The 7,749-nt window shown below is 37.0% G+C and overlaps 1 protein-coding gene across 1 annotated transcript in view; it reads right to left on the bottom strand.

Annotated features, from left to right (window-relative positions):
- Nucleotides 1-7,749, bottom strand: part of CACNA2D3 (calcium voltage-gated channel auxiliary subunit alpha2delta 3) — a 385,100-nt gene that overhangs the window by 139,169 nt on the left and 238,182 nt on the right. The window lies entirely within an intron of this gene.

Genomic DNA, 7,749 nt, shown 5'->3' with positions numbered 1-7,749 from the left:
CAAATACTTCTGTAGATAAAGAATCTGCAACCCCAGGCAAGATAATTCCCCTCAGTTTTCAAGGTTCATATGACACAATATCATTGTCAACACAGAGACAGGTAGTCAGAGGTAGCACCTTAATATAATTCATTTTGAAATTTTTAAAAAACTTAATTTTTCCTGTTAGCAAATGATTCCTCATTCACAAATTATAACATTGGTAGAATAAACTAACTTTGTACTAAGTTCCCACAGTTTTTTTTCCCCAAAGAAGTAGTTATAAAATACTCTGAAAGTCTCCCTCTTTACTATCAGTTGGGACGCCCTATTTTCTCACTGGTCTTCTATCCATTTTCTTAATAGCCACATCCTGTTCCTAGGCATACACAGTGCTTTCTGTTATCATCATGCCTAGAGACCAGATTCCAATCACAAAACTCTCCTCGGTCTCTCAAACATAAAATATGCACAGAACTGGATTGTGATTTATATGGTTTAAAAAGTCCACACACTGATGGTGTAGTGTTGCAAGTTTGAGTCCAACAGTCAGCATAATCCAACTCTAAGACTCTAAAGAACACAACATTAAACAAAAGAATGGTGCTTTTATACTTTGTTGATTACTATGAAAGCATTAATAAAGAAATTCTTTGTTCTGCAAAGACACATGAAAGTGCACAGTGAGATTTATAGTCTCAAAATACGGCATAAATCACTGTCATGTTTTATCTTCCTGCAAATGATGCTTGAACGTAGCCTATGATGAGACTGAATACTCGGAGAGATTTATACTTAATGATCTGCTTTAATCTATAGAGAATCAAACTAGACTGTGTTCCTAATAAAAGGAGACCAGCCTTATCTAAACAGATGAGCAGTAAGCATGATAACAGGCACAGGCAGCAAAATAACCTACCAAAAATAAAATTTCAACAAACTGGTAACATGGATCACCATGAGGAATGGGCGCTCTCTAGAGTACTGTTGCAAGGATTATAATGATTTTTTGCTGACTACATTTTCTATATCTAGTTTACTTAGTTTTGCTAGAAAATATTTTAAGCATCTGATAAAAATCTGCTAATTGTAATTATTTGAAAAATAAAGGAATCTATGAAAGAGAGAGCTAGAAGGTGAGTGATCCAAATTTATGAAGTGCTGTTTCCTTCCCTGTCCCAAGGTATTGTGTGCTTTCCTCTACACTCTTTGCATGGTATATCTTATACAAGTCATGTTTACCATGGACAGCATGAAGAAAAAAGTCTTTTATACAGTGAAATACAAGTCACACTATAATTTTAAAATACCTTTTCTATATTGTTCATGAATTAATAGAATGACTATTATTCATAGCAGTATTGTAAGAAAAAAGCCACGACAGGATCACAGGAAAGTATTTTAAAATTAAAGCCACTGACTCTTTAAAGTTTTCCTTCTACATTGACCTTAAAGACACATTAATAGGTATTGCAAATATTGTTTAACACTTCATTCAGAATAGTGAGAAAAATCCTCGAGATCAGTTCTGATGGAAAACAATTCTGATTATTCCTCTACTTCTAAAAGTTTCATTTGATCAGGTCATTGAACCCACCAGCATAAACTTAATTCACTGTGAGCTTACAGTGAAAAGCATTAACTATACACTGCAGAAGTATCCCAGAAACACAGAATCACAGAATTAACTAGCTTGGAAAAGACCTTTGAGATCATTGAGTCCAACCTATGACCCAACATCACCTTGTGAATCAGACCATGATAATAAATTATTAGAACTGGTAACTTGCATAAATAATTCTGCATTCTAAATCCCATTTTTCAAAACAAGCTTGGTTCTACACACCTTTTAAACTAGTTTTAGTCTTCTGGATAGGTATTCTATGTCATAATTCTGGATGTATCACACCAATAAACGGGAAAAAAGTTACTGTGGCCACGGATTTGTTTACTGCAAATACATAAAAATTTAACTAGAGTCAGCATTACATAAATGCTACATTAATTTGGGAAGATAAGTTCAAACTAGTTCAACTGCTGTCCATGGATGAGACCTGTGCAGTGATGGGCTATTTATGGTGCAAAACAGGACACACAGCATTGTAATAACCACTGATATTGTCATTGTACATCAATTAGACATTGGGGACCAGATTTAATATCCATCCATATTCTTAGATCCCAGGTAAAATATATGTTGGTAGGTAAAGCTGTTAATAGTGGCCACTGAATTTTCTTCTTGTGCATATGAGGTAACTGAATGGGAAGTGTGTCAAATCAATCTTGCTCTGCAAAATGATTGCAGGAAATGCTTATTTTACTCACACAACCAATGTTTATTTTACTCAAACAATATTTTTAGCACTAATATTGTGCAGTCTGCTGATAAATATGTATAGTATTATAGTAAATATGTATAGTAAGTATAAATATGTATACTGAGGCATATGATTATAATCTCTGTAATTAATAATAGATTTGGAAGTATAAGGTGTGTCTGTCTCATTCTGTTGTTTTTATTGGACCTTGGAGAAAGTAACAAAGTAGAAACTATTAGCTTTAATAAATATGTGCACTATGCAGACACGCACTGATGCACCTATGTTGGTATCTCATGGTACAGCAGAATGTTAGGACACTAAAACTTCCTTTGAATCCATATGGAGAGCATGTTCAGTCAAGGGAGACTGAGCAAATTCAAAGTTCTTATGGGCACATCCCAGAAGATCCAGTAACAACATTTACATAGTCTACATATGCTCTGGCTAACTGAGAATAAGACAAATGAGAAAAACACCTTTGAATATCCAAGTGCTGTGACTGAATCAAGAGACCACTTCCATCAGAGAAGGAATCTGCCTCAGAGAGTGTAAGTACCTCTCTGGCAAAAAACATTATAGAAAGAGAGCCCTTCAGTCCTGGATAATTTTGAAAGCTTTACAAGATACTTGAAAGAGATGCCTGAATCAAAATATTTTCTATGCCTGACCTGCAAAGAATTATATCAACTATATTAAGGCTTATCATGAGCTATGAGGTTTGGAGAAAGAAAAAATTCTCAGGCAGATGCACTAGTCTTGAATTTCTATATCCTATCTACAAAACTGGAAATTGTACATGTCAGATTCACTGAACACAAAGCAAAGCTTACTCCAAGAGCAAAAACTTTACCCTTTAACCTTTTCAATTACACTTGCTGTTTCTGCACAGTAGGTGCTGCAGACTGCTGTTTTTAAGCCAATGTTCACAGAATATGGAGTGAGAGCTGAAAGAAACTGAAAGGACAATGGAACTAGAAACTTTATTAGAGCTTGTGACTTTCCCACTTCATATTTTTCTGAAGCAAGTACTGAATGGCAAAGAATACCATTTGAGATTGATGTATTTTAATTATATTTAGAACAGCAGCTGTGGAAACCTTCCACATGTAACCTTCTTATTATGTCTTATTCCTGACCTGGAAGGGTCACTCACTGGAAAGAGACTCCATTCAGTTCCTCTTCTCACTAAAAGATTGCTGCAAAAGCTCAGATGGTTCCAAATTGTGGAATCAAATTCATATTATGCAACCAACTAATTTCCACAGTGCATTTTCTGATGGTCACCTTCTGTGCACTCTGGTCCACACCAGTAGTCCATACTAAACCAGTGAGAAGCACAACATGCCAGCAGCTGTCACAAGCTGTTTTGACAACCACTCCCAACTACAGCAGAATTAACCAATATTAAAGCATCAAACCTCCAAGCTCAGTAGTTCAGACAAAACTGAACATAAATCTTGCACTGAGTAAAACACCTGAATCAAAAGCAGCTACATAACTGCATAAAATATTGGTATTTTTATCTTGTTTTCTCTCTGGTTTTCCAGTCTCTGGTTTTTCATTCTTGTTGCCTTACCTAGGCACAGATCATGGCTTGGACTACATAAGAGGTTGCTCTCTACTCTTTGTTGCAGCCCCTCAAATTTTGAGGAATAAGAGAGTATTGTTAGCAAATTTCTTGCTTTTACAGCCGGGGAATATTCTGAAGTTTGAACCTTTAAACTCCAGATAGAAAGTTTATCTAAAATCTCAGAGATGCATACACTCAACCATTAGTGAGGAAAGCTAAGAATGATGACTGCAATGACAGCTCTTTCAGTGCTAAGCACTCCATCTGAAATATCCACTGAACACTTCCATCCATTATGTGTGGGCTGATCTGCAGTCCCTGGACTGTCCTCACCTCTGAAACTTCATTAAACCTGCAGTGTAGGAAAGAGAATAGGGACCTTCTCCCATCTCTGCTAAGCAAGACAAGTCAATCTGCAAGATTCTACACAATGAAACTGTGAATTCATATCTTTGTGCCAAACAGCTGCTAAAACAGTATTCCCAGAAACTTAAAATACCATGTGGGAGGGGAAATGGGACTTCTGCTTGAAGCTGACAGTGCAGACCTCTGTTTGCAGCTGCAAACTATTTCATGGACACCTTCAGCAAAACAGCCTTTCTTTTCTGGCTCAGCAAGAAATAAAAATAAGCCTGTGGCAAGAGCTATGGAATTTAAGTGGGATACAGGGACAAAATTCAAGTTCCCATAGTGATAATCTGTGGAGGTCCAGGAACACCTCAGCTATTCTCTGCATGGAGGAGCAAATGGACTGACTGGGAACAATGGACCAATGTGAGACCAAGTGATTGTCTGAGCTCCTAAGCAGCCTCACAAGAATTGATTTAACTGTTACAGGGCTCTCAAGGTGAGAGCTCTCAAGACAGTTTTTCACAGACACCTCACACTTCCCGCCCAACATTGCACTGGGCTTGCCAACACCTCCAGATTAGTCTTCAATACCACTCTTCTCCACATCCTCTCATCTTCCTAGTCCTCTCTCTCCAAAATCCTTTCCTACACCTCACCTCAGAAGACACCAGTGGGAAAAGGGGGAATTCTGTTTCTCCCTGTGTTAAGGAGATGGCACAACCCCACATTTTCCTGTGAGGAACAGTCTGGATGCAGCCATAAAGGATTTTGAGGGACATACTGGATTTACTCATCATAACCAGCAAGATCCACAAGAAAAAAATCTGAACAGGCCCCAGGTCTTTGCCCAAGAAACCTTTCCAAATCTGAAAAGGGAAGAATGCTGAACTTGTAAAATGTATCAGTGTGAGATGTATTATAGGTACCAACTTTAACTGATACACACACAATCAATCCAAAAATAAACACAAATTCCAAGTGTATTCAGCCCATCTGGTTGTTGCAAAGGACATAACATATAGGGCCATGAACAGAGATGGGAAAAGAGAAATAGAAATATAAAGTCACTCTTGAATCTTCAATTTATCTCTAAATATTTTCATAGCTCTTTTAAACTTCAGTTCATTTTTTATTATGAAGCAGTAAAATAAACCAAAACCAAACAACTATTTGCATTGAGAAGTTAAGAGGAAATTCCATGAAGACAATGATCTAAATGAGCGCACAAACTTCTATGGAGGAGGGGTGCAAAGCCCTGTGATGCAATGTCAGACAGCACTACCTCAGTATCTCCTGTCCTATTGGAGACCTTTGTCCTGTGAGGTGCTGAAAGCCTCAACTTGCAGTGCACTCAGAGCAAGGAAGCCATGAAATTGAAGACATTACCTCATGAAATTGAATCCTGAAATGTTAAGTTACTCAGTAAAAGGTTCTTCATTGTTAATTTTCCTCCTGCTGTATTCAAAATACCTCTTCTGGGAAAGTTTACATTTATACATTTCCTCATGTTTTTTCCTTCCTGCAATTGCACCCTGTACCCAGACAATTTTATAACAATGTTTTGTATTACAGTGACATTGAAACTCCACACATTGTACCCTAAAAACTGATGGGGCAGTTAGCAAAAACAAACCCCAAATAATTGAGATATCTATGTCACTGGAAAACAAGATGTTGCAAGCAAAGACTGCAAGAACATCAAGAAGCTGAGCTCTGCTTGCCCAAATATCTATATCCCCAACAGCTCTTAGCACAGACCTACCTCAGAAATTTGTGCAGGAGAAAAGGAAAATGGTGCTGCAGTTAATCCCCTGGGGTCAGGGGACAGCAGCAGTGTCCTACTCACCTGTGAGGAGCATTTCTGGATCTGCTGTCTGGGTCTAGGGCTGCTGGGAGTTACTTTTGGAAAACTCAAACAAGCCACATGTTTTACATGAGACATCATGTGAGGATATTTCTTCTAGCCCTGAAAATACGCTGACATACTTTGCTGATTTACAGAAAATTATAATGAAACTGAGGATTTACAAAGAATAATTTCCCACTGTGAAAATGCTCCCAATACATAAAAAATATTGTTAGCAGGGAGAGATGGGATTATGCTGTTTTACACTGTGCAAGGACAGAGGAGGTGATGAGAAAGTGACCAGTTCATGGCTTGTTAGCACAGGGCTTGTTGTTTCCCTGAAAGAGTTTGATGATTGACATAGCTGTGAAAAAAAACCAGAAAAACCAACAAAGTAAGACAGGATTTTTACATGGGACACAAGTTTTAGCCATTTTACTCTTCCTTAATTATTGGTCACACCGCACTGAATAAGATCAGTTCCTTCACAGGTGGCACAAACAGCACAGCAGGAGCTTAACAATAAATAATATGTAAAGATGTGGCAGAGCAAATAGGTTAAATGCTATCAAATAACCATTTAAAAATGGTATTTAAAAGCTAAACAAAAACCTTTGACAAATTAGGTCTAATAAGCATCAAATCCATTCTAGCTCTCTTTCCTGCTTAGTGTGCAGCACATGTTAATGATGGCAAACAGGCAGCCAATAACGTACTAAGTGTGCTACAACAATGCGTAACTTGAATGTACTAGATTTCCCTTAGCAGTTTAACAAGTCAGCAAACACAATTCTCACAGATTTTGATAATATTAAACTTTTGGCTAAGACCAGGTCTAGGAAATTATATCCCAAAGATTACTATTCAAAAAAAAATCCAAAAACCTGAGATTACCCCAAACCAGCTTGTTGCCTTTAATGTAACTTCTATTTTCAGCATGAGTTATAACTGTAACAAATTACTTTGAGCCCCATGGGGTTGTGTTATAAATATTTCAACTATATAGAGAGTGTGAATAAAATCTTTAAACAGCCCCTGCAAATACTGTGTAAGTACTACAAATTATTACTGAAGAACTATTTTAGAATTATTTTTCTGAGTTTAAAAAAAAATTATTTATTCTGCTTTTTATATCATTCAACTGGTACATCCAACCATGGTACAATGACTTCAATTACATGGGGTATAGGAGGCAGAGGAAAATATTAACTCACTTTTTTTAAACTTTCAAATGTTACCTGACATCAGTTTTCTATCATAACAACATTACTATTTCAAAGTAAAATTAAATAGATTTATTTGAGCTAGGAACAAATTCTATGCTGTCATCTGAAAGGCAAAGGAAATTTTCGATTCCATTCTTGATTTGCAAGATTCCAGGTCAGTCATTACAAACCATTAACAAGTCAAGCCTAAATGAACTACCCAAGCATAATTCAACCATACCTAATATTGACATTCTTCAAAATCCTGGAGGATTTGCTGAAATGCAGAACACACATTTTCTTCCTTAAATGCAAAATAGCAGCCTAAACAAATTAATTTGTCTGGATGGAGAGAAGGGGAAGGGATTAGAGCAGAAGCCATGACATAACCAACTTTCTTGGACCTAACTGAAGCTCCTGTGGAAAAAGCAGGCTCACACAATTCCTGCCACTTCTCTACTCAACTTCCTTGTATAT

Source organism: Geospiza fortis, unplaced genomic scaffold (assembly GCF_000277835.1).
Source record: "Geospiza fortis unplaced genomic scaffold, GeoFor_1.0 scaffold78, whole genome shotgun sequence".
Classification (NCBI taxonomy): Eukaryota; Metazoa; Chordata; class Aves; order Passeriformes; family Thraupidae; genus Geospiza; species Geospiza fortis.
The sequence above is the reverse complement of the archived record's forward strand: the minus strand, read 5'-3'. Positions and strand labels throughout refer to the sequence as shown.